General features: G+C 38.3%; 2 long non-coding RNA genes across 3 annotated transcripts; both read right to left on the bottom strand.

Annotated features, from left to right (window-relative positions):
• Nucleotides 1-41: 41 nt before the first annotated feature.
• On the bottom strand, nt 42-5,667 carry LOC111192497 (uncharacterized). Of its 2 annotated transcripts, XR_007429980.1 has the most exons (5): nt 5,337-5,667; nt 3,593-3,662; nt 2,444-2,582; nt 1,612-1,745; nt 42-1,487 (listed from the first exon to the last, which is right to left on the bottom strand). It is a non-coding gene; the product is annotated as an uncharacterized LOC111192497 (long non-coding RNA). The 2 variants fall into 2 exon arrangements; XR_007429979.1 differs by lacking the exon at nt 5,337-5,667 and having other exon boundaries at nt 3,593-3,965.
• Nucleotides 5,668-17,877: 12,210 nt separating this feature from the next.
• On the bottom strand, nt 17,878-23,632 carry LOC125789978 (uncharacterized). Its single transcript, XR_007429981.1, has 4 exons — nt 23,359-23,632; nt 19,404-19,569; nt 18,919-19,095; nt 17,878-17,938 (listed from the first exon to the last, which is right to left on the bottom strand). It is a non-coding gene; the product is annotated as an uncharacterized LOC125789978 (long non-coding RNA).
• Nucleotides 23,633-24,105: the final 473 nt, after the last annotated feature.

Below are 24,105 nucleotides of genomic sequence, written 5' to 3'. Positions count from 1 at the left end.
TAATTAGGGTTGCAACGGTATGATAACAGTCTGCACGGCTCTGGACTCTGTATAGCACTGAAACTCTGTATAACGCTGCACGGAGTGTGTGTTTACTGCTCCTTACAACCTGACGAGTAAAATCCATACAAAAGGCGCACCGTATTATAAGACGCACTGTCAATTTTTGTGAAAATTAAAAGTTTTTAAGTGCGCCTTATAGTCCGAAAAATACGGTAAATCGATTTTTTCCCCCTACTAAAAATCTAACTAAAGATTATAAAGAAATGGTTAAAAACTAGTTCTTATTTAATTTGTTTTCACTTAAAATGTTCCATTTGTGGTTAAAGTGCAACCAGAAACAAGCAAAAAAAACTATTGTAAACAGTGAGAACATCTAGTGACTTTTAGAAAGCTTTCTCCAACATAGTTTAGGTACTGACACAATGCACCCTCAAACTTAAAAAATAAATAAATAAATAAATAAATAAACACACCCTTAAAAACAAATAGAAATAAATAAAATGGTGCCCTTTTTTGATAAAACTTACAAAGTAGACAATAGAAAACAAGTACAGTTTATATGCTCTTAAGTAAATACTTTTCCCTATTGGGCTAGAATTGCAAAACAAAGCTTTTAAATAAGTGCCAGTGTTCTATAAAATGAGATCTTTTCTCATGAATATGCAAAACATCTTAACTTGTAGTGCATACAAAACCTGGTACACGGTTGGAAGATGTGCCAGGGACAGTTCCTTGTTTAACGTTGAATGGTGAACTGGTGCTGCTGCTGCGTTCATTCCTATGGTAGCAGCACTTCTCCCACTCCGCTACATGCTTCTGTTTAAGGTATAGTGATAAATTGGTTCACCTTACAGCGAGGACCTGTTTGGTCTACGTCCGACGCCGCAAAACCGAACCAACTCCAGATCACGGAGCTAGTTGCTCTTAAGCTCCGCCGTCATGTGTTTTGTGTATGTGTGTGTGTGTGTGCACGTGTGTGTTTGTGCGTGCAAGGGAGGGAGGGAGTGAGGGAGGGGCAGGGGGTGTGCGCGCTGGAGGGAGGGAGGTATGGAGGGAGCTAGCTAAGCTCACTCTGTGCCCACAGAGGAGCGTCTGTGGTGAAAAAGAAAACTCAGAGAAAATCGATTTTCATAAAAACACATTGTCCTTAACTATAAATTCGAATTTATCGATAAAATCGATTAATCGCCCAGCTCTACTAGAGAACTCTCTAAACTAGAGATTGAAAATATAGATTTTTTTAAATTTTTATTATTATTGTTTTACATGGTACCTGACTGAGGTGTGCCTGATGTGGTGGCTGTGTCGTGGTGTATACTTAGCCAGGGGTCATAGAGCAGATGGTGGAGAGATGATCTGAGACTTCTTTGAGGTGATCTCCGTGCTGGTGTTGAAGGGTCACCTCTCACACACAGCAGGATGATTCCTATCTGCAACACTGTGGAGGATTTGGCCTCATGGGTAAACCACTCATGAGGAAGGTCCTGAAAAGTAAATTAGAGACAGTGACTGAGCGTTAAGGAATGTTTTTGACCTGAATCTCTATTCAGTAATGGTAGCTTCTACGAAGACAGTTCTCTGCCTGTAGTGTTCACTGAAAACCCATACCAGAAGAACAGAAGATGAAGGCGTGGTTCCTAACTGTACATCTGAACCAGGATGTTTTATGGCTTGAGGTCACAGTGCAGAACCCCTCTGGCATGGACCTCAATCACGCCTTCAACTAGCTGCCTTAGACGTACCTGCAGAGTACACAGAGCACATTCTAGTAAAGTTAAATTGGCTGAAATTTATCCCAACATTTGCAAAACTTGTGATTGTCGGCACGCTGCCACGTTCAATAAAAAAAATATATATAAGTACCTACAGAGTGTAAGAAACAGACAGAAGGAAATTACAGCCGCTATAGAACAGGCAAACAGTTATTCAGTGGGTAGCTGCTACATTAAGGGTGAAGAGAGAAGAGTGTTCAGGTACCTAACGATTTTCCAATGATTTCACAGTTGCAGACAAATTTCCAGAATCAGGATAAAATCACGAGAGTCTGGCTAGAGTCGAGCTGCAGTTGAGTTGCGGTCGTGTCATCTCAATCGTTAAGTGTAAGGTGGTTACGATTGAAAGTTTTAGTCAGTCGGGTTTGGGTACTGGCGCTCCGATAAAATCAACTGTGTTTGTTTTTTATTTATTACAGTTTTTTTAAGCCGAGCTGCCTCAGCGTACTCTGAGAATTGTAACGATGTTTCTGTCTAATATTTTATTTTATATACAGTTTTTAGTTTTGATTTAGGTATGTTCTTAAATCATTGTTTCAATAATAATTAATTTATTAATAAAAACATAAGGGACAACTTGGATGTGTTCCTTTTTTTCCATTGCCAAAATATTGGATTAAGAAAAATAAATGACTGACTCAGAGGCTAAAAATGTGATTGGGACTTACCGCTCTGCACTACCATCTCAACATCCTGGGACCCTCCACTGCTGCTGATCTTCCTCTTTTGGGTGGGGATGGAGAAGGTGGCCAGTGCTTCAGCTGGAGCTCCAGGACACTGAGGATGTTGTGTCTTTTGGAACTGGGCCTGATTTTACAGAACAGAAACAAAACAGTTCATGGTAGCTGTATCAATTTATCCAATAAAGTAGTTCTACAGGTCTTACTTTATATAAATAAAACTAACCGACATAAAATAGAATGAATAAAATATATATTTTTTAAAACACACAGGCCTGCATGAAAACGTTCAGGACATCCAGAATGGCAAGTATTTAAAAACACGGTCCAGTGTTAATTTTTAATAACATGTTTAAAGTCTATACTATCTAAGGCAGTGAGACAAATACAGCAACTTTTCTAAAATTACACTCTTCTACTGCAGCACAGACTTACACTCCCTCCTTAAAAAAATGCTCAAAACCAGAAAAAAAAAAAAAAAAACACCCTGGGAGGTTAGCTCTTTAAATAGCTTTTGACCAGCATAGGTAATGTTTATTTCTGGATGATCAGCTGGACTCAGCAGGGCCAACATTAGTAGACTAGTCTTTTAAAATTAATTAACTCATTTTTTTTAAACCCATCAAGTCCAGTAACAGCTGTGTTTATTTGTTTTTTAAAGTCACTGGTTAGCTGCGGGTGTAACTTCACAGACCGCGATCTCAGTTCACAATTATGCAGCCACACATCTTATAAAATCTCCTTCTCCTAACCACATATCCAGCACAACAAACCCAGCTTTAAACCCAAACCATCGCTGTATAAACAGAGACAGAGGAGAAGTTTTCTTTCAGTGTTTTCTGACAGAAACTGTGAGGATTAAAAAAAAAGACAAGAGTGTGTTTACTAATCCGTTACTCGTTCGTGATGAAGTTAACGCTAACTTGCACGTAAAGTGGATTCACGCGGTTAGTTAATAGTATGCAAAATGCAGTGAATGCTGCTGTTTGGGGTCAAAATAAACTAAACACCTTAGCTAATAATCATGGACTGCAGAAAACTAAGCCGGAGACACAACAAACTGTAAGTTAGTTGTCTAACGGAGTTACGTTAAGTGCATAAACTGCCTGCACAGATCAGAACATAACAGCAGCTTACCTTTTCATGTTAAATCCTCGACGAAAGCATTCTTTTCTCATATCTTTATAAAATCCAGTTGCAGCGTCACCTGCTCGTTCAGAAACAAAACAAACACCCAGCGCTGTTTAAGAGCTGATTCACGACCTTCTCTCCCAGCACAGGGTGTGTTTTTCTCAATCAGCAGCAGCTTTTAAACCACGCTGTAGTTCAGTAATAAGATCGCGTTTCACCGAGAGCTGAAACAGCCAGTTAGCTGACGGTAGTTAAAATACCTAACAGGCCTGAGAGCTCCTCTCGGTACTCCGGTCTAATCCGGCAGGGTTTTTGTAGATATTTAACTTCTGAATCTTATTAATACTGAATTAAAGTATGGTAATCTGGCTAATGTTAAAAAGTCAACTAGCTTTTTACAAAAACACTTAGTTAATTAATACTTAATTTTAGCGGTGTGTTCCCACAAGAAGAATAAAAAAAAAAAAAAAAAAAAAAAGAGGGGGGCTGTCTGCGCATGCGCGAATTTTAGCGGCCGACTGCGCATGCGCAGTCTGCCGCAAATATTCGCGCATGCGCAGTGGGCCGCTAATATTCGCGCATGCGCAGTGGGCCCCTAAAATTTCGCGCATGCGCAGTCGGCCGCTAATATTCGCGCATGCGCAGTCGGCCGCTAATATTCGCGCATGCGCAGTCGGCCGCTAATATTCGCGCATGCGCAGTCGGCCGCTAAAATTCGCGCATGCGCAGTAGGCCGATAATATTCGCGCATGCGCAGTCGGCCGCTAAAATTCGCGCATGCGCAGTCGACCGCTAATATTCGCGCATGCGCGGTCGGCCGCTAAATTTCGCGCATGCGCAGTCGGCCGCTAATATTCGCGCATGCGCGGTCGGCCGCTAATATTCGCGCATGCGCAGTCGGCCGCAAATATTCGCGCATGCGCAGTCGGCCACCCCTTTTTTTTTTTTTTTATTCGTCTTGTGGGAACACACCGCTAAAATTAGGTATAAATTAACTAAAAGTGTTTCGGTAAAAAGCTAGTTGACTTTTTAATATTAGCCAGATTACCATACTTTAATTCAGTATTAATAAGATTCAGAAATTAAACATCTACAAAAACCCTGCCGAATTAGACCGGAGTACCGAGAGGAGCTCTCAAGCCTGTTAGGTATTTTAACTACCGTTAGCTAACTGGCTGTTTCAGCTCTCGGTGAAACGCGATCTTATTACTGAACTACAGCGTGATTTAAAAGCTGCTGCTGATTGAGAAAAACACACCCTGTGCTGGGAGAGAAGGTCGTGAATCAGCTCTTAAACGGCGTTGGGTGTTTATTTTGTTTCTGAACGAGCAGGTGCTGCTGCAGGTAATCGAGCTAACTGTAGCTAATTAGCCTAGCCGGTTGAGCTAACTGTAGCTAATTAGCTTAGCCGGTTGAGCTAACTGTAGCTAATTAGCTTAGCCAGCCATGCTCCGCTCGCTAACGTTAGCTATCTTACAGCGTTATTCGCCATTAACACGCTTTAAACAGTCTTTAAATAGTGGTAAGACTGTTTAAAGCGTGTTAATCTATCTAACGCTGTAAGATAGCTAACGTTAGCGAGCTAGCGAGCGGAGGATGGCTGGCTAAGCTAATTAGCTACAGATAGCTCGATTACCTGCAGCAGCACCTGCTCGTTCAGAAACAAAACAAACACCCAGCGCCGTTTAAGTATCATAATAAGACCGCGCTTCACCGAGAGCTGAAACAGTCAGCTAACTAAATTACTCACCGGGACTTACAGAGCTCCGCCGCGCTGCTCTAATCTAATCCGGCAGGGTAATAATCACTATCGGTGCTGGAGGCCCGCTGGAGGCCCGCTAGTGCCGCTGTTTTAAGACTGAGGGGCTTTAAATGAAAACAGAGTAAAGGGGAAGCACAGTAAACAGCAGCGCAGCGGACCTTCAGCACCAGAGTGAAGAAATACTGGATTATTTGACCCAATATTAATAACTGTTCCCCATAAAACACAGCGAGGCTTTGGACTCCTGCAGTCCCCATGCAGCTCCCGGAGAAAAGGACGTCTTTCTTGTGGCTAACTGATTCAGTGGAGTGGAGCCACGACCATTCAAAACTAGGTTCGGGGTTTTTTTGTTGCCCGAAAGGTTTTTAATTTGTGTGTTTTAATATATTCATTATATGTTATATTGTATTAAAACGTGAGATATAAACGTAAATAATCATAATTTAATAGGAACGGTGAAATATATTATTTTAATTATATTAAATATCATGCCTCAAAATCTCAGATCTCCCCCTCTTTTCCAGTGACTTTGGTTTCTTCCAAAAGTCTGTTGATGAGAGGGCGGGCGGAGCTGGACTGGAGAAAGAGGGCCGGTGTTCTGTCGAATTCTGCTACCTTGTCGAACCGTGTTGCCCCAATGAATATTTAACTGTAAAAATACAAAAGAAGCACTATTTTAGGGCATGTACCCAGTGATATTCCAGTAGATGTACGTTATTAGATTTGGAGTGCATAATTCATTGTACCATGGCAAAGTTATAGTAAATATAGCTCATTACAAACTGCTTTTGTATTTATTTATGATAATAAGTGTAATTTTTAGTTTCCATTTACACTTCTGTGCAATGATAGTGCGTCCAGGTTGTTTAATGCACATAACGCCCCCTAAACCAGATTAATTATACATAAAACACGAGAAAGAATTAAATTGTGTAGGTCGGCGCATGCGCAGTACCTTTGGGAAGCATGTATCGATGGGTAGCAAAATTCGACATAACACCGGACTAAATTAACTGTTTTTAACACACATTGGGTTTGGGCTGTATTCACTCAGTCGCAGTTAAATAAACTCACTGGCCATTTAGGAATCACTTAGACCAGAATTATAATAGAATAAACAATAAAATAATAAAATGTTATATAAAATCTAAAAAAAACATCACCAGTGTCAGTGGCTGTCTTTACACTACAAGCCTCAAGTGTTTTTTTATTTTATATAAATTAACCTTTTTGTCAAACAGCACACATGCTCTCAATATTGTTTTGGCTGCTCTGCCAATGCTGGCTGATAATGACAGCACTAAGGGCATGAATACTGGCAAACAGATGCATGAAATCCACAAATAAAGAAATATGAAATTTGCAGTGGCCTTTTTTATGCCCAATCAGTTTGAAGACTGAGAACATATGTCTGCACTCCCCTCCAAAGGAATTGGGCGGAAAAAGCATTATTAAAAGATGAATAATGAAGACTGGAAATTGGAAATCAGTTAATTACAACTTTGTGTGCCCAGGCCCGGAGTGGCTAATCGGGAGATTCGTGAGGATTCCCGATGGGGATCTGCTGAAGTGTCTTATTGTGTACCTTGGGGAAGATGTGGGCAGTTATTAAGGAGTATATCTATGCTGGTGTTTTACCGGAGTCAAGCTATCCGCGCGTATACGCGCGATTTTACGGTAAACAGACGCGCAGGAGGAGAGCACGCTAAAAAACACAGAGAGAGACAGACACGTTTCAGTCGGTTATATTAATTCAGACATACATTAAGCCCAGAAACGAGAAGAAAACGGATTAAAATAACTCACCTCACTGTAGATTTAGTGCAGTACATTATCTATTTGATATAATACCATAACAATCCCATCGGTTTTTAAGAGAGAGAGAGAGAGAGAGAGAGAGAGTTTTATATTAATATTACTTTTTCAATCCATGCTTCAAATTAAATTTCTCATGAGTTTCCCAAAAGGCCAAAACAGATCCAGTACCTCTTAAAAGAGTCCATCCTAGACTATTACCTCTGCAAATTCGGGTAAATTGCACTGTATTGTTTATTTTATATTAATAAAAAAAAAATTATGTATGTTTAAAATTAAATTTCTCATGATTTTTCCATAATGCCAAAACAGATCAATGACCATTTGAAAGAGTCCAACCTAGGCTATGACTCCTGCAAGTTTTGGCAAATGTCACTGTATTGTTTATTTTATATTCATTTTTATTTTTATTCATGCTTAAAATAAATTTTCTCATGATTTTCCCATAATGCCAAAACAGCTTCACTACCATTTGAAAGAGTATGTTCTAGCCGATGACTCCTGCAAGTTTGGGCAAATTTCACTGTATTGTTTATTTTATATTCATTTTTGTATTTTTTTTATCATGCTTAAAATTCAATTTCTCATGATTTTCCCATAATGCCAAAACAGGTCCACTACCATTTGAAAGAGTCTGTCCTAGGCTATCACCTCTGCAAGTTTGGGCATATTTCACTGTATTGTTTATTTTATATTATTATTATTATTATTATTATTATTATTATTATTATTATTATTATTATTATTATTATTATTATTATTTTATTCATGTTTAAAATTAAATTTCTCATGATTTTCCCATAATGCCAAAACAGGTCCACTACCATTTGAAAGAGTCTGTCCTAGGCTATCACCTCTGCAAGTTTGGGCATATTTCACTGTATTGTTTATTTTATATTATTATTATTATTATTATTTTATTCATGTTTAAAATTAAATTTCTCATGATTTTCTTATAATGCCAAAACAGTTCCACTACAATTTGAAAGAGTAAAACATAGGCTATGACTCCTGCAAGTTTGGGCATATTTCACTGTATTGTTTATTTTATATTAATTTTATAATTTTTTATTCAGGCTTAAAATTAAATTTCTCATGATTTTCCCATAATGCCAAAACAGTTCCACTACCATTTGAAAGAGTCTGTCCAAGGCTATGACTCCTGCACGTTTGGGCAAATTTCACTGTATTGTTTATTTTACAGGTACTGGACCTGTTTTCAAGGATTCAAGGAGATTTTACTGTCATTCGTATCACATGTGGTTCATGAGGTGGAACGAAATTGTGATCTCACGATTCAGTTTACACCCAAGAGCTGTTGTTAAAATAGATATATAAATAAAGTAAGACAACAAAATAAAATAATACAATAAAAATAGAATATAACAAAATGAAGATAAGATAAAATAAACAAAACAGTACAACTTGTCATAGCCTAGGACAGACTCTTTCAAACTGTCATGGATCTGTTTTGGCATTATGGGAAAATCATGAAAAAAAAATATTTTAAGCATAAATAAAAAATAAAAAAAATTATTATAAAATAATCAATACAGTAAAAATTGCCCAAACTTGCAGAGGTGATAGCCTAGGACAGACTCTTTCAAATGGTAGTGGACCTGTTTTGGCATTATGGGAAAATCATGAGAAATTTAATTTTAAACATGAATAAAAAAAAACAATTAATATAAAATAAACAATACAGTGAAATTTGCCCAAACTTGCAGGAGTCATAGACTATGTTCTGTAAGAAAGATTATCCAAAGATCCTCTCGTTAACACGGACCAGAAAGCTTCCAGCGCTGCCTGACTTCAGCAAATCCTCCGCCTCCTCACGAGTAATAATACCTGTGTACAAAGAGAAAGAGCTCAAATCAAAAACGTTTAATCACGTATTTCAATTTATTGACTGTAAGATAATTATTTATTATGTTAGTAATATTGCAAACAAATATAAAGAAATAGCATTAATCCTTTGAAATAATAATAATAACAAACCCAGTAATTATAAGCAGAACACTTAGACAGAGAGAGAGAGGTTTTTCTTGGATTAAAGCTCACAGATGGCCCACACTTTGAACTCACCATGAAACCAGGGGGCAACTCGACTCTCGCCTTGCTGTAAACAAACTCTCAGGGTCTGCTTCTCTTTAAACCAGCGAATAATTTCATCCCTGCTGGACGTCGACAGCGACCGGCGCATACCTGGCTTCCTGTTGATCATAACGGACTGCCTCTCTCATACCAGAAAATCCTACATGACATCAGCTCTACAAGCCCAGGAAACAATAGAGGGTTAAACTGATAAGCATATATGACACAGCCTAGAGCAGTGATGGTATAGTTACTTTGAAAAAGTAATCCGATTACTGATTACTCCTTAAAAAAAACTTAGTTACTTTATGGATTACGCGATGTGTGTGTGTGTGTGTGTGTGTGAGGTGGAGAGAGAGAGAGAGAGAGAGAGAGAGAGAGAGAGAGTAACGCACAGTGACTTGGATAAGTAACTTTAATCTGATTACTGCATTGGACATAGTAACGCGTTAGATTACTGGTTACTGAAAAAAAGAGTCAGATTAGAGTAACGCGTTACTGACATCACTGGGTACATGTGTATATTTTTTTCCCACATAAGTTTATGTCTATGAAAAATACAATATTATTTTAGTCTTAATCTCAAACAAATATAAAAAAACATCATAAAATTATTTTCAGTGTTTTAATAAATAAATTCCTAAATCCCGAGAGCTTTCATCACCCTTATACAAATAGAGCATAATTTTAACTGAAAGAAATGATATTTGAACTGTTGCCTGTGTACACGAGACAGTCCATCGTCATGCGTCCTCTTTCACATTTTTATCTTACTGAGGCACTAAAAAACTGGACTAATTTTGATTACAGTGTTTAATATATATATTTTATGTTTCATAGATTATACATTCACTGGAAATGCTAATATTTTTTTATAAAAGCATTGCCTAATTATATATATTTAAAAAGTAATTGCATATAAATAACTTAGTTGTTAATTATTATTCTAATATTAATGTGGGTGGTCATAATTCACATAGTTTAAATAACACATTAATAGCATGATTTTGGTCAGAACCTTAATTTTTTGGCATATTATTGCAAAATGTGTGAATTGTTGCAGGTTTCCTGGAAAGATCTTAGTTCAGACTTCATAGTTCATATAAACTGTGGTACTTATGCCATTTTTGGTCATTTTTTATTTGTTTTCGGTAAAGAGACTTTGTTTCTCTTGAATGGCTTGTCGCAATGGTGCAAATTTAAATTTAATTGTTCGCACTCTGAAGCCCTGGTGAGTGAGTGTGAGAATGTTTTCTTCTTCTTATTGATACAAAAGTAAATTTTACACTGCTCTCAAATCTCCCTGGCGTTTCCACCAGAGGCAGATTAAACCGATCTTAGAAACATGCAGTGCATTATTAATAGAGATGCACCAAACTTAATGAATGTCAACTCAGTTTTTCTCAGATTTCGTTGATTTACATACATTTTTGCTATTTTCTTTCATTTTCATTAATTTTTGTTTTTCATCATAAATTAAATAGCCTAATTTTCATCTTGCCTTTTTAAGGAACAATATTTAATATAAACTTTACTAACATTTTTTATATTCCAGCAGACTAATGAACAATCATTTATGTATCTCAGCAGTTTTACTCTACTCATAAATGAAGTGCATTTTTATTCAAAGATGTTACTCAGCAGTGCCACTTCCATCATTGTGGATTTGATGATGTCGTTTTTTGTTGTGTTATGATTGGTGCAGGAGACAATGAAGTGCTGTTTGAGGATTCTAAGCATCTGAAACAAATCTGACTGTAATTGCATTTCAAACCACCTTCAGCTGTAATCTGGATCAGATTAGCTAAAATCAGAGTCCATGTTTTTTTTTTGTTCACACTATGAATAATTGATCTGGATATGTTCTAGATATGCAGTCTGAACATGCAGAAGGAGGGGGTGACACTGTGGAATGGTGTGTAGTTCAGGACTAGGTTTAATTCCTATCTGTAAAACCAGACCTACCTCTCTACCCACCTCCACACAGCCTGTTACACTGATTTATTTTACTATAGTAAATATTTGATATGATTGTGGAATATGTTTTACTTTAGTTACTGCTTAAATATATTTTATTGTTTCATGTTTCATTTAGAATTTTGTTTCCATTTTTTACTTATGTATTGTTTGTGTCACTGCTTTTTTACATTTTCTATAATTTTTACTAATTGTATTGTTCATTTACATCAGATTTGTACTCTGTGATTACTGTACCTAAAAAGGGGTTGCTATGTGTTTGCTTAGGCATTAAACATGAATAGTAGTTGCTGGGCTATAGCTAGGTGGTTGCTATGGTGTGGTTCTTAAAGTGCTGCTCATGGGTTGCTGAGGTGTTACTTCTTAGCAAAGCCTAGCTACGTTTTAACCACTGCCCTCTATACCATAGCAACACCTTACCAACCAACTAGGACCACTTCAGCAACAAACAGCTATACCATAGCAGCACTTCAAAAACCCTATTAGCAGCACAATAGGAACCATCCAGCAACATCTTAGAAAATGCCTAGCAAAACCAAACATCTAGTAACAGTCAGCTATACAATAGCAAAACATCAGCCTATTTAGTTACTCATAATGTTGATCTGAGGTTATATTGGTTATTTTTGTACTTTTAGATACTGTATTTTATCGATTCATGTTTTATTTTATTTATATTTGTTTCTTCCACTTCTTTTGCCATTGTCAATGTATGTTCTATGTATTGACTTGTCTTGATTTACATGTACTCAGAATTTAAATAAAGGTTGAAAACTGATTGATTTATTGATTCATATATACCTAACCACTTATTATCCTAATTATCTTCACTTCATTTTTTTTCTCAGAACTATGTCAGGATATTTTTAAGGAGTTCATATAAATAAAGTTTTACACAGTGAGCAGTTTCTATCAGATTAGCTCAATTTAGGGAATAAAAACATCAGTGGCTATTGAAAACAGGTCGAAATGGGGAAAAGGGGAATGCTGCCCCCTACAGTGCAAATGTAGTTTTGTCCAGAACATATTCTGAGATAGTTATCCTAACATGATTATCTCTATTATAATTATCTCAGAATTAAATATAAATAATTCTGAGATAAATATTTTGAGGTCATTATCTTGGCGAAATATATATTTTTGTAGCTGTACGGCAGGAGATTTTAGGGTGTTTAATAAACTCACTCCAGGATTCGATTTGATTCATGACACTGAGTTCATGATTCAGCATTATCAGAGTATTCTGAACAATATTTTAATATTCTGGATGTAGAAAAACAAGGACTGTACCATTGATGTAGTACAATCTACTAAAGAGACTAGATAATAATTAAAAGAATACATTTTACCCATTATTCACTGTTACTGTATACTATTATAGCATTATTATTATTATTAAACCACTGTATAACCATTACCACAGTTTATTGTGTCCAGTGTTTAAATAGCATTAAAATAACTAGAGGAATCATTCTCTCATTGGATAATCTCTTATATTTCATATTTTACTAAAGATAATAGATAAAGAGTTGATGCTGGGACAGTAAACTCATCTTCTATCATTTCTTCTGGGAATATTTTAGGTATGTTCCATTCTGAAGGCAGCTGCCTAGGTAGTCATTACCTTTAAAGGCAGCTCTCTCGTTGAGCAGCATTTTAACCAATAAGAAAGCTTATACAGCAGCACTTTCAGGACACGCTTTAGAGTCAACATACGTCATCAGGTCTAGTGCGTTGTGCTCGTGAGCTCTGTTTACACAATCAAGTTAAACACACTTACCTGAGAGACAGGATGAATCTCCAAACAGCAGCAGCTATTCTTCTTTCCTCTGCACTTCTGTGGAAAGAGTCTGCTGCTAGGTACTCAACTAAATATTACAGATCAACTTTAATATTCATGATTTACTTTAATTTATTTAATTTATATACTTTGTCACTTCACACTCAGATTGTGGCTAGTTTTATTTATTTCTAAATTTTATTTATTTATGATTAGATGCTTTGTAGAAATGCGTTTTGTAATAAAACCATAATATAATAAACTGTTTGTATAAGGCATCAATATTAGAAGCTACATTCATACACATTAAGGTAATTTTTTTTTATATTTTAGTTGCATAAAACAAAAACATTAAAAAAAATCACATTTACAGCAGGCCAGGATCAGGTTAAGATTATAACTTAGTTGTTAAATATATGATAATTGAGGATACTATACATACATACAGCTACAGTGTAGTGAAAGAAACAAAAACAGAGGGGAACAGAAGAAAAACAACCAGAAAAGAGAAAGAAGGACAGAGTCTCTACTATATGCATGTGATTTTCCTGCACTGTTATATATACAGCTTTGAAAAAAAAAATTAAGGGACCATTTCAGTTTTTGAATTAGTTTCTCAGACTGTATAGGTATATACTACAGTACAGGCCAAAAGTTTGGACACACCTTCTCTTTTTTTTAATGCGTTCTCTTTATTTTCATGACTATTTACATTGTAGATTCTCACTGAAGGCATCAAAACTATGAATGAACACGTGGAGTTTTATGTACTTAACAAAAAAGGTGAAATAACTGAAAAAATAACCACCCTTTGCTCTGATTACTGCTTTGCACACTTTTGGCATCATTCTCTCAATGAGCTTCAAGAGGTAGATCACCTGAAATAGTTTTCCAACAGTCTTGATTGAAGGAGTTCCCAGAGGTGTTCAGCACTTGTTGCTCCTTTGTCTTCACTCTGTGGTCCAGCTCACCCCAAACCATCTGGATTGGGTTCAGGTCCGGTGACTGTGGAGGACAGCTCATTTTTTAAGTACATAAAACTCCACATGTGTTCATTCATAGTTTTGATGTCTTCAGTGAGAATCTACAATGTAAATAGTCATGAAAATAAAGAAAACGCATTAAATGAGAGGGTGTGTCCAAACTTTTGGCCTGTATTATACTCTTTGTTTCATTGCAGCCATTTGCTAAAATCAAAAAAGTGATTTTTCTTTCTTATTAATGTACACTCAGCACTCCACCTTGAAAGAAAAAAAACAGAAATGTAGATTTGTTTGCAAATTTAATAAAAAAGAAAAACTGAAATGTCACATGGTTATTCAAGTATTCAGACCCTTTGCTGTCACATGCTGTCACAGTTCACACTTTGCATGTCAGAAAAAATGAGAATCGTGAGATGGAAGAAACTGCCCAAGGAGCTCAGAGACATAATTTTGTCGAGAAACAGATCTGGCCAAACTTACAAAAGAATTTCTGCTGCAATCAAGGTTTTTAAGAGCACAGTGGCCTCCATAATACTTAAATATATGAAGTTTGGGGCGACCAGAACTCTTCCTAGACCTGTCCGTTCAGCCAAACAGAGCAATTGTGGGAGAAGAGCCTTGGTGAAAGAGGTAAAGAAGAATCCACTGTGGACGACAGAGAGGCTTAGTAGTTGGCACATTCGCCTCCCAGCACTGGGGTCTTGGGTTGAAGTCCCTATCTGGGTGGAGTTTCCATGTTGAAAAATTTAAAGGGGGTTGAATACTTTCCGTACCCACACTCACACTCACTCTCTCACACTCATATACACATACACTCATACTCACAATCACACACTCACTTACACTCATATTCACTGTGGTAGTGTGAAGATAAGCGGATGCAGGATGCTACCAGAGAGAGGTGTGAGACAAAAACAGTTCGGGGATCAGGTAAGTCTCCCTTTTAAATTGTTTATTGTGATGATAACAAAGCAGAAGTACCCAAAAACAAAATATACAATATATACACTATTTACACTGGTAGGAATTAGAGGTGGTGTAGTGTTTTTAATAGATGTATCTCAGGCGTCGGTTCTTCCAGTTTCAGAGAGTCATTCATCAACTTGAGGAAAGCTTTTTTTTTTTAACTCAATATAATGTTAATTAAAACCACACGTACTGTATACATATAGACATAATGGCTGGGTAGAGATTATAGCTCAGATACAATGTGAGATCAGAAAGATAACCACACAGATGATAAACAACAACAATACCTTCTGTAGCATACGTGAATAAGCAATCAAATCCAATACAAAACCAACAACCTACAAAGAACAAAATATGTCAATTATAAAAGACAATAGAAAACCATAACATGAATAAAAAAAACATGAGTACAAAACACCACCATAAAAAAGGTAATAAAAACCACATATAGGAATAACTATGCTCCTATAAAAAGGCAATACTAAACAGGATATAAGGGCGACTCCCGCTCACTAAGATAACCCAAATAAAAAACAACCAGTACTCATAAATAAATCTACTTCAACACCATACTACCAGCTACAAATAACTAAAGGTTATAAAATGCCACCAACTAAACTTAATAGCCTCCTAATAGTAATGGATTGTTAAGAGTTACGGAGCTTCACAATGGTTCGCCAAACGACCTCAAAAGGGTGACGACTGTATGCAAAAAAAAAAAAATACTTTAACCAGAAAACCAAGCTAGACCAACCAACAGAATGCCACCAGAGAACAGAGATAATAACCAGCGCTTTACTTTGAGTTGACTGGTTTTGGGGGCTGAGACACTACTGTCTCACACTGCAAGGAGGTTCCCTTGTGTACCTCCAGGAAAAATGATGGTGAATCCAAATGACCAGAGTTAGCTTTCTCTGGTGGATGCTCCAAGTGGCAGGCCGTGTGACTCCTGTTCAAACTTCATGACAGAAACTTGCTCCATCTGTTGGTTAATGAGGTGATTCCCTTAGTAAACCAGAAAAAGCTCCATAACACAAGTATTTAAAAAAAAATGATAAAAAACTTAGTTGACTAATAGTGCTAATGCACTCGGACCTTGGTGAGGTCAGCGTTGTAAGCTTGACCTGAACTTAATTAGTCAAAAATAACTGTTCGTAAAGATTACTAACAAAAATCATTAATCCTAAAAAAAAAAAAAAAACAAACAGCTACAGCCGTAATCTAAAAGTGACATCTCCACTGCTTCCCGAAAACAAATTGCACTAAACTGCTGTGTCCCAGTTTCTTATTTGAGGTGTGCCCCCTAATGGCATGTTGATCCTAAGATTATGATATGTTCCCTGAGTTTGTGGCATTACACTAAGGCCCAATCACCTTACACATTAAGTTGCATATCAGTGCATATCCTAAAAAGGAAAAGCCTTAGGATTACGATTTGATTACAAGTCCTTCAAAACACTGGAATGTGTCTTGATTCGTGGAAAATTAAGAGCAATACAAAACATTGTTGTGAAGAGTACTGCTCCAAGAAAGTTCCTTTCCGACAGAGTTCACATTTCTAACAGTTTGATAATTTCATTGAAGGGTCACAGAGTGTTTGTGGTTTGAAGGGTTTGTGTGTATGTGTAAATTTTATGGTGCTTTTATGGAGTCTTATCTAGTCTCAATTGGGTGGAAGAGAAGTAAACATTCTATCCATAATGCTTTTATGATTGTTGTTTTGAAAAACTCAATTGCTGACATAGAGTGTTAATACTATGGTTAGTTTTAAACCTGGCCCAGAAAAATGGGCTGTAAACTGGATTGGCCATTGATCGGTTACTTTTTTGAAGTTCTTCACATTGAGGTGAAGGGAAATTACTTGGCATTCCTCAACTCTGTGAGGAAGACAAAGGCAAAATAGACAGAGAGAGGAAGAATTGTTTTCCAAGCTATCTGCTACAGTGGCACTGTAGCTACCACCTTCTCGACACTTGAGCAACTTGCTCAAAGTGCTCCCAATCCAACAATTTCCTATCGGCATAAAGTCATGCTTAATCTAGAGAAACCCCCTTTAGCGTGCCCACCTGCTCTTAAATACTCAAATAGCCCACCCCATATTAAACCATTAGATAATTACATTGCAAGCAGGTGGGCAAGAGTTATTTTAAATTATTTACATAATAGAATACATGCATGCAACACTTTGGACTTTTAGGAAAGTATATTATGCAATGTTCAGATGTTTTTACATTGTTTTCCTCTTTTTTTCAGACCCTTGTTCTCTACCAAGTCCTTAAGAACCTTGGTGGCTCGTGCGCTGCCATTCCTTCAGGAACCAGGTAAGTACTATGTCAATCTTATCAATGTCTGTGTTTTATGTTCTCAAGTGTTTTGAGTAGGTGGTGATATGACCAGGGCCCTGACATCACTACACTCATACTCACACTTACAGTCCTACTTACTCATACTCTCTCATACTCACGCTCACAAACAGAGGGAAGGTTAATCTATCTCACACACAGACACTGAGGAGTCTTCATGAATAGTGAATCATGCATAGAGGGGCTGAGTAAAGGTGGTGCTGAATGTGTATAAGTGTGTGTGTATTAGAGGAGACGCCGTAGAAGGACAGAATGCCGGCAGGACAGTCCACATACACTCCTATTTTCCTACAGCCAGAGGGAGGAGGGCGGAGTTTAGTGTAGTTCAGATTGTGATGAACAGAGTAACTGTAATCAGAGCAGCTCAGACACCAGGAGTTTATATTTCCTCCAAACCGACAGTTTCTCCTGTCCTGCTGATGGTTTTATAACTTACAGATACAAAAACTCCTCTGCCGCTCCACTCAGCCTCCCAGTAACAGCGCCCAGTAACACTCTCTCTACTCAGAACCTGCTCCCACTTATCAAATATCTCTGTAGAGTGTGTGTGTGTACTTACATTTCTTTGATTTCTTTGGTTTGATTCTGATTTTCCCTCCATGTTCCACCCTAGACACACAACACAAACAGAATGTAGTAATGATAAAAGTTGTATAAAATAAGCACAAACAAGTAAATAGACAAGTTATGTGTCTATAATGAGAACCAAATTAAGTTGGTGATACACAGCACCAGTTCATGCCAAACAAACTGACACCAAATTTGTCACATCCTCAGAGAGGAGAGTTCTTTGCCATGAGGTGCCATATTAAATATTCTGTTACCAGTATGAGACAATTGAATGTTGTTGCAAATTAACTCTTTCCAGAACTGGGAAGAACCTGAGGCTGAATTTCTAAAATTTCTAAATAATTGAAGGTAACAAATGATCTCTTTAACCATTTCTTTTTGAAAATTCCCATGCTTTTTTCAACTTCATAAGAACATTTTAAATAATTCACAGAGGCTTTTGACATTTTATAAAGAGAAGAAACATTTATAAGTATCATCTATAAAAGTACAATAATATCTACACAGCAAAGGTGCTTGAAGTTTTCCATACAATTGTAGAAGCGCAGAATACATGCCATACATTTAAATACTAAAAATGTGTCCAAAGCTATGATAATATGCTGTTTTTTCAACATTCCAATAACTGCCCACTGTACAGTTATGCTGATGTAGTCACTGAAACAGTTATCACTACAGTAAAGTTTTTTTGTAATTCTGTTCAATTCAGAAATGTAATTACACATAGAGTAACATAATGTAATGCAATATTTTCAGATTCCAAACCAGGTCACTAATTTTACAATGTTTATATTATGAACTTCATTATACTTATTCATATACTAATTATACTAGTATAATGAAAAAGAGAAATTCACTTCTTATATTTCACGTTTCTTTCTAATGAATTAATTATTTTTTTAGTGTATTAAAAGCCCTCTAAAATAGGTTGCAGGGTGTAAATTAAAAATTTTGCATATTTACTGAAAAAAGCAATCAACACACACACACATACACATGCACCTATGATTTGTCCATACCTGAGTGTGTTGAGTGTGCAGTGTGGATCCTGCAGTCTAGCAGAGAGCAGCTTTACTCCTGAATCTCCTGGATGGTTGTAGGTCAGATCCAGTTCTTTCCGGTGGGAGGGGTTTGAATTCAGTGCAGTAGCCAGAGAAACACAGCCTTCTTCTGTGATCATACAACCATATATTAATCTGCAGAGAAAAACAAAAAGTATTGTTATTACAAGACAAAATCTGAATGAAAATTTTAACATTCTATCAGTAAAATAATTTAATTTGAAATTCAATAGCAAAAATTATGTTTAACATCATCATTACAATACAGAGTGTAGAATATATATCAAAGAAATGCATATCTCATATCAGCAGTTTTTAAGGTGTGCATGGGATGTGTTAACTATGTTTATATTTGATTTCTTAATTCTTTAATAATTAGTTTTAAGATTTAATGCTAGAGTTTAATATTTAACATTCACAAAGAAATTAACTGAAACACTGACCCAAGTGTCTGCAGTTTACAGTGTGAACTCTTTAGTCCAGCAGAGAGCAGCTCCACTCCTAAGTCCTGCAGATCATTGTTACTGAGGTCCAGATCTTTCAGGGAGGAGTTTTTCAACTGATCCCAAAGTTTCACACGTCTTTTCACCAAGATGACAGAATGGCAGTCTGCCAAAGTTAAACAAACATTACAATAAAAGAGGCTATTTTCAGAGAATGATAAGGGCTTAAACTATAAAACTAAGTTTTTTGTTATATTAATTAGTGCTGTCCACCCCTACTCCCCCAACAGTTCCTGTAACTTGATGGAGCTGAAATGGCTCTTATGACAAATGTACTGGCATTTGCTCATCATTTGGCTTTGTTTAATATGTGTCTTTATGCAACAATACAGATTTCTCTCTCCTGAACGACAACAAAATGTGCCGTGCTAGAAAACACATAATAAGGGTTTTATAAAATATTATAAAATTACATGTAACCGTAACAATTACAGGACAGTTCTAAAATTACAATGTTATTTTGAGTTTAGAGTAAACTGTTACAGCATTTTTTTTTTTTTTTTTTTTTTTTTTTTTTTTTTTTGGCCCAACCACCACCCCCCCTCTTCGGAGGACAATTAATACTTTATTTTTATTTATTTATTTTATTTTTTATTATTATTAATTTTTTTTTTTTGTTTTGTTTTGTTTTTTTTTTCTTCTCCTTTTTATATATATATATATTTTGTGTGGATATAGTTGTGGTAGTTCAGGGTTGGAAGGATCGGAGTGTGAGGTACAGGAGGGGGGTACAAGAAGAAGAAAAAGAAAAGAAGAAGAAAAAAAAAAAAAAAAACTAAACAAAAAACAAACAAACAAACAAAAAAATAATAATAATAAAATAAAACAAACATAAAATAAACAAACATACATATATACACATACTCACATATCTAACTATACATATGCTTATACATATACACACATACATAAATATACATACATATTAATACATACACATAAATACATACACACACACGCACAATTACTTCTATTCTATTGTTTTTTGCAAAAATATGTCATGTGTTACGGATTATGTCATGAAATGCCTACCACAATGGAGGCAAGAAACCGCCACCATGCCCCTGCGATCCAGAGGCAGATAGGGAAGAGCCCAGTGGACCCAGACCATCCACAGCCCATTAGGAGCCCAGAAGACCCGCGGCCACACATCCCGATGGTAACCATGTGCACACCCCAGATGAGGACGGGGGAGACTCCAGACGAAGCCCCCATGGCAAAGAGCAAGAGTCCAGAGAGCCAAAGGAAGCGAGCAGCCCACCCCCCGGCAGGCCAGCACCCCCTGCACGAGCCGAGCATGCGGCCCCCGAGATCCCAAGCACCCGGGAACAGCCCGACACCCGGCAGGCCCCCCCCTCCCACGCCAAGGGGGCCCAAGCCACCCCCAGGCCACGGCCACCAAGGGGGCGGGCCAGAGACCACATTAGGGCATCCGGCCACGCACCCATGGACCCACGGACGCCCACCCCCCCAGGAACGGCAGTGACGATCGGCGGAGAGCAGCGTGGAGCGGTAGGGAGGGCAAAAACCCGCCCTACGCAACCATGTCCCACAGGTGTCCATGCTCAGTCAGCCCCAAACCCAGGACCAACTGTTCACGCACACATGCACATTCACACACCCGTCACACACACATCCGTCACACATACACCCGTCGCACACGTGCACATTCACTCACAGACCAGTCACACACACCAGTCACGCACACCAGTCACGCACACCAGTCACGCACACCAGTCACGCACACCAGTCACACACACCAGTCACACACACCAGTCACACACACAGAACATACATAGACACCTAATGTGGGCATGCGGGCACCAGTACCGAGCCAGCGGCAACCTAGGGAAGCAGCCAGCCCGGCCCCGAACAACCACCCGACCCACACCCCAGGCAGGGTGCACAAAACCAGGGTGTGAGAAGACCTGACCCCCCTCCTTCCCCCACCCAGCATGTTGCAGTGATATGAATGTGTATAATGAGAAGAATGAATGAAAGCTACAGTGCTATTAAAATTGGAGGGACAGCTGTAATATGAGAACTGAATAACAGCACCCAACCACACTGCCCCCCCAAAGGCCCTCAATGTCTAAAATGCAAAAATAAAATTGAGGAGCAGGGAGCACCTGCCCCCCAAAACCCTATGTGTAATATGATGTGTGTAAGCTGTATGATGAGTTTGTATGTGTAATGCGATGTTAGACTGAGTAGGAGTCGGGGAAGGGCCAGGAAAGGACCGAGGGGCAGAGGACTACCCCCCGGAGGAAGAGAGCCAACTACTGCTGGCTCACTAGGCACCCAGTTCCATACACCCAACCGCAGTACAGGGAAGGCAAGTCCAGGGTGTAGAGCGGCTACGGCCCCAGGACACCGCCGCTCTGCAAGACAGCGCCCCCATCCCCACACTGCAATACAACATAAATACACACCCCACTCACATACAAAAGACAACAGATATTACACACACGCACACACACACACACACACACACACACACACACACAGACACATTTACACTCAACATCCCACTCTTTCTCATACACACACAGTGGTCCTGAGCCCAGGACCAACCGGTCTTAAGTGGGAGACTGCCGCTTCCCTACCTGAGCGCCCCTACCTTCCCACAGGGAGGGCACCCAGAATCCCGGAATGCCAACCAGACACCCCAACACGGACCAAACCACCACCCCCACGACGGCGCGCCCAAGAGAGGCATAGACCCTCCCCAGCGCAGGGAGGGACCCAAACAGGCGACAGACGCCCACGGGCACCAGGGCCCCGGACTCCGCACCCCGACCGCCACAGGGGAACCCAGCCAACCGGACAGGGCCAGCACCCACCACCATGGGCCCCCCAGACCCACACCCCAAGACCACAAGAGCATACATCCAGCCCCCCCCACCAACAACCAGGGCCCGCACACAGAAATCACCAAGCGGCAGCCACCGTCCCCAGTCCAAGGGCCATCAGACACCCGAATCACCCGATCCCCCCCCAGCCACCTGCCGGACGCACCAGGAGACACGACTACAGCCGCCCACCCCCATCATGTGATGGAGCTGATCAGTGGGAACCAGAGAGATTCAAATGTAGCCAATTGGTTTTTTGAGGTTGCAGACATTCTTTCCAGACTAATGTGGTCTAAAAGTAAATTTCTATAGTGATTTATGCATAAATCATTTTTTGATTTCCACTTCATGAGGATAGTTTCCTTAGCGATGCATAAGACAGTGAGAACTATGTGCAATATATTTGTTTCCATGTTTAGTTCACTTACATCACCTAAAATGCATAGTTTGGGTGAAGCTGGGATATTGCAATTAAACCAGGTAGATAAGTCTTCACATATCATCTTCCAGAATCTCTGAACAGGCATGCAAAACCATATAGCATGTATATAATTCTCAATATGATTGCCCGAACAGTTAGTGCATATATTTGTTTCTCTAAGGCCCATTTGGAACATTCTATGCCCTGTATAATGTGTTCTATGGAGAATTTTGTATTGTATGAGTTGTAAATTTGGACTTTTCGTCATTTTGAAATTGTTTAAACATATCTGTGTCCAAAAGTTCTTATCTGGGTTCATGGAGAGATCTCGAACTGTTACAGCATTTAACTTTCCCCCTCTTTTATTAATGTTTTGACAGCAGAGGTAGGAAACGGTATTCTTGGAAATATGACAAAACACTATATTTATTTTAAAAATGTAGATTTCACATAAACATTTTAAAAAATTCAGTAGAAACAAAGTTTAGAAGTGTTGAACTAATTATCCTAAAAAAAACTCTTAAAGCTTCACAACAAATAACAAAAAAAAATGTTGTTTCAAATAAAGATGATACTGTGTATGGTATTCTATGGCACACCCCTAATTGACAGGAAAGCTCACCTGAGTGTCTGCAGTTTACAGTGCGAACCTTTCAGTCCAGCTGAGAGCAGCTCCACTCCTGAATCCTGCAGGTTTTTTTTTTTGAGGTCCAGCTCTATCAGGAAGGAGTTTTCTGATTTCAGAGCAGAGCAGAGAGTTTCACAGTGTACTATGGTGAGACTACAGTCTGCTAGTCTGCAAAATAAGAAGAAACATAGTACAGGTCAAACAATGAAGACAAGCTTCACATGAATATTCTAATAAGATTTATGGATAAAATTAACCAGAAATTACATTTTTTTCCCATATGTTTTGTGTCCTGCAGACATATAATTAATCTCTACAGGAAATAGATACACTGTGTGCGTATTTGCACATCTGCATCGGCAGTGGTTGCCACTTAAACAGATAAATGTAGCATCCATTAGAAAGGGTATACACACTAAACACATTATATCAATTTTGATACTCACAGAGCCTTTCTGCGGTTGTTTACAGCTGGAAGCAGTTTTATGTAAGCTCTCTCTGATCTGCTGTATTTCTTCAGGTCTAATTCATCCAGCACCTCCTCTGAGATCTGCAGCATGCAGCACAGAGCTGAACACTCTGCAGCAGACAGTATATTTTCTGAATGTTTCTCTGATTTCTCTGATTTAAGGAACTCCAGAATCTTTCTGGATAAATGCTGGTCATTCACTTCAGTCAGACAGAGGAACAGGTTAACAGGCCTGCCATTAGGAAGCTTTTCATCTTCTATTTTCTTTTTGA

This window comes from Astyanax mexicanus, unplaced genomic scaffold (genome assembly GCF_023375975.1).
Source record: "Astyanax mexicanus isolate ESR-SI-001 unplaced genomic scaffold, AstMex3_surface scaffold_33, whole genome shotgun sequence".
Classification (NCBI taxonomy): Eukaryota; Metazoa; Chordata; class Actinopteri; order Characiformes; family Acestrorhamphidae; genus Astyanax; species Astyanax mexicanus.
Note: the sequence above shows the minus strand (reverse complement) of the source record. Positions and strands in the feature narration are given on the sequence as shown.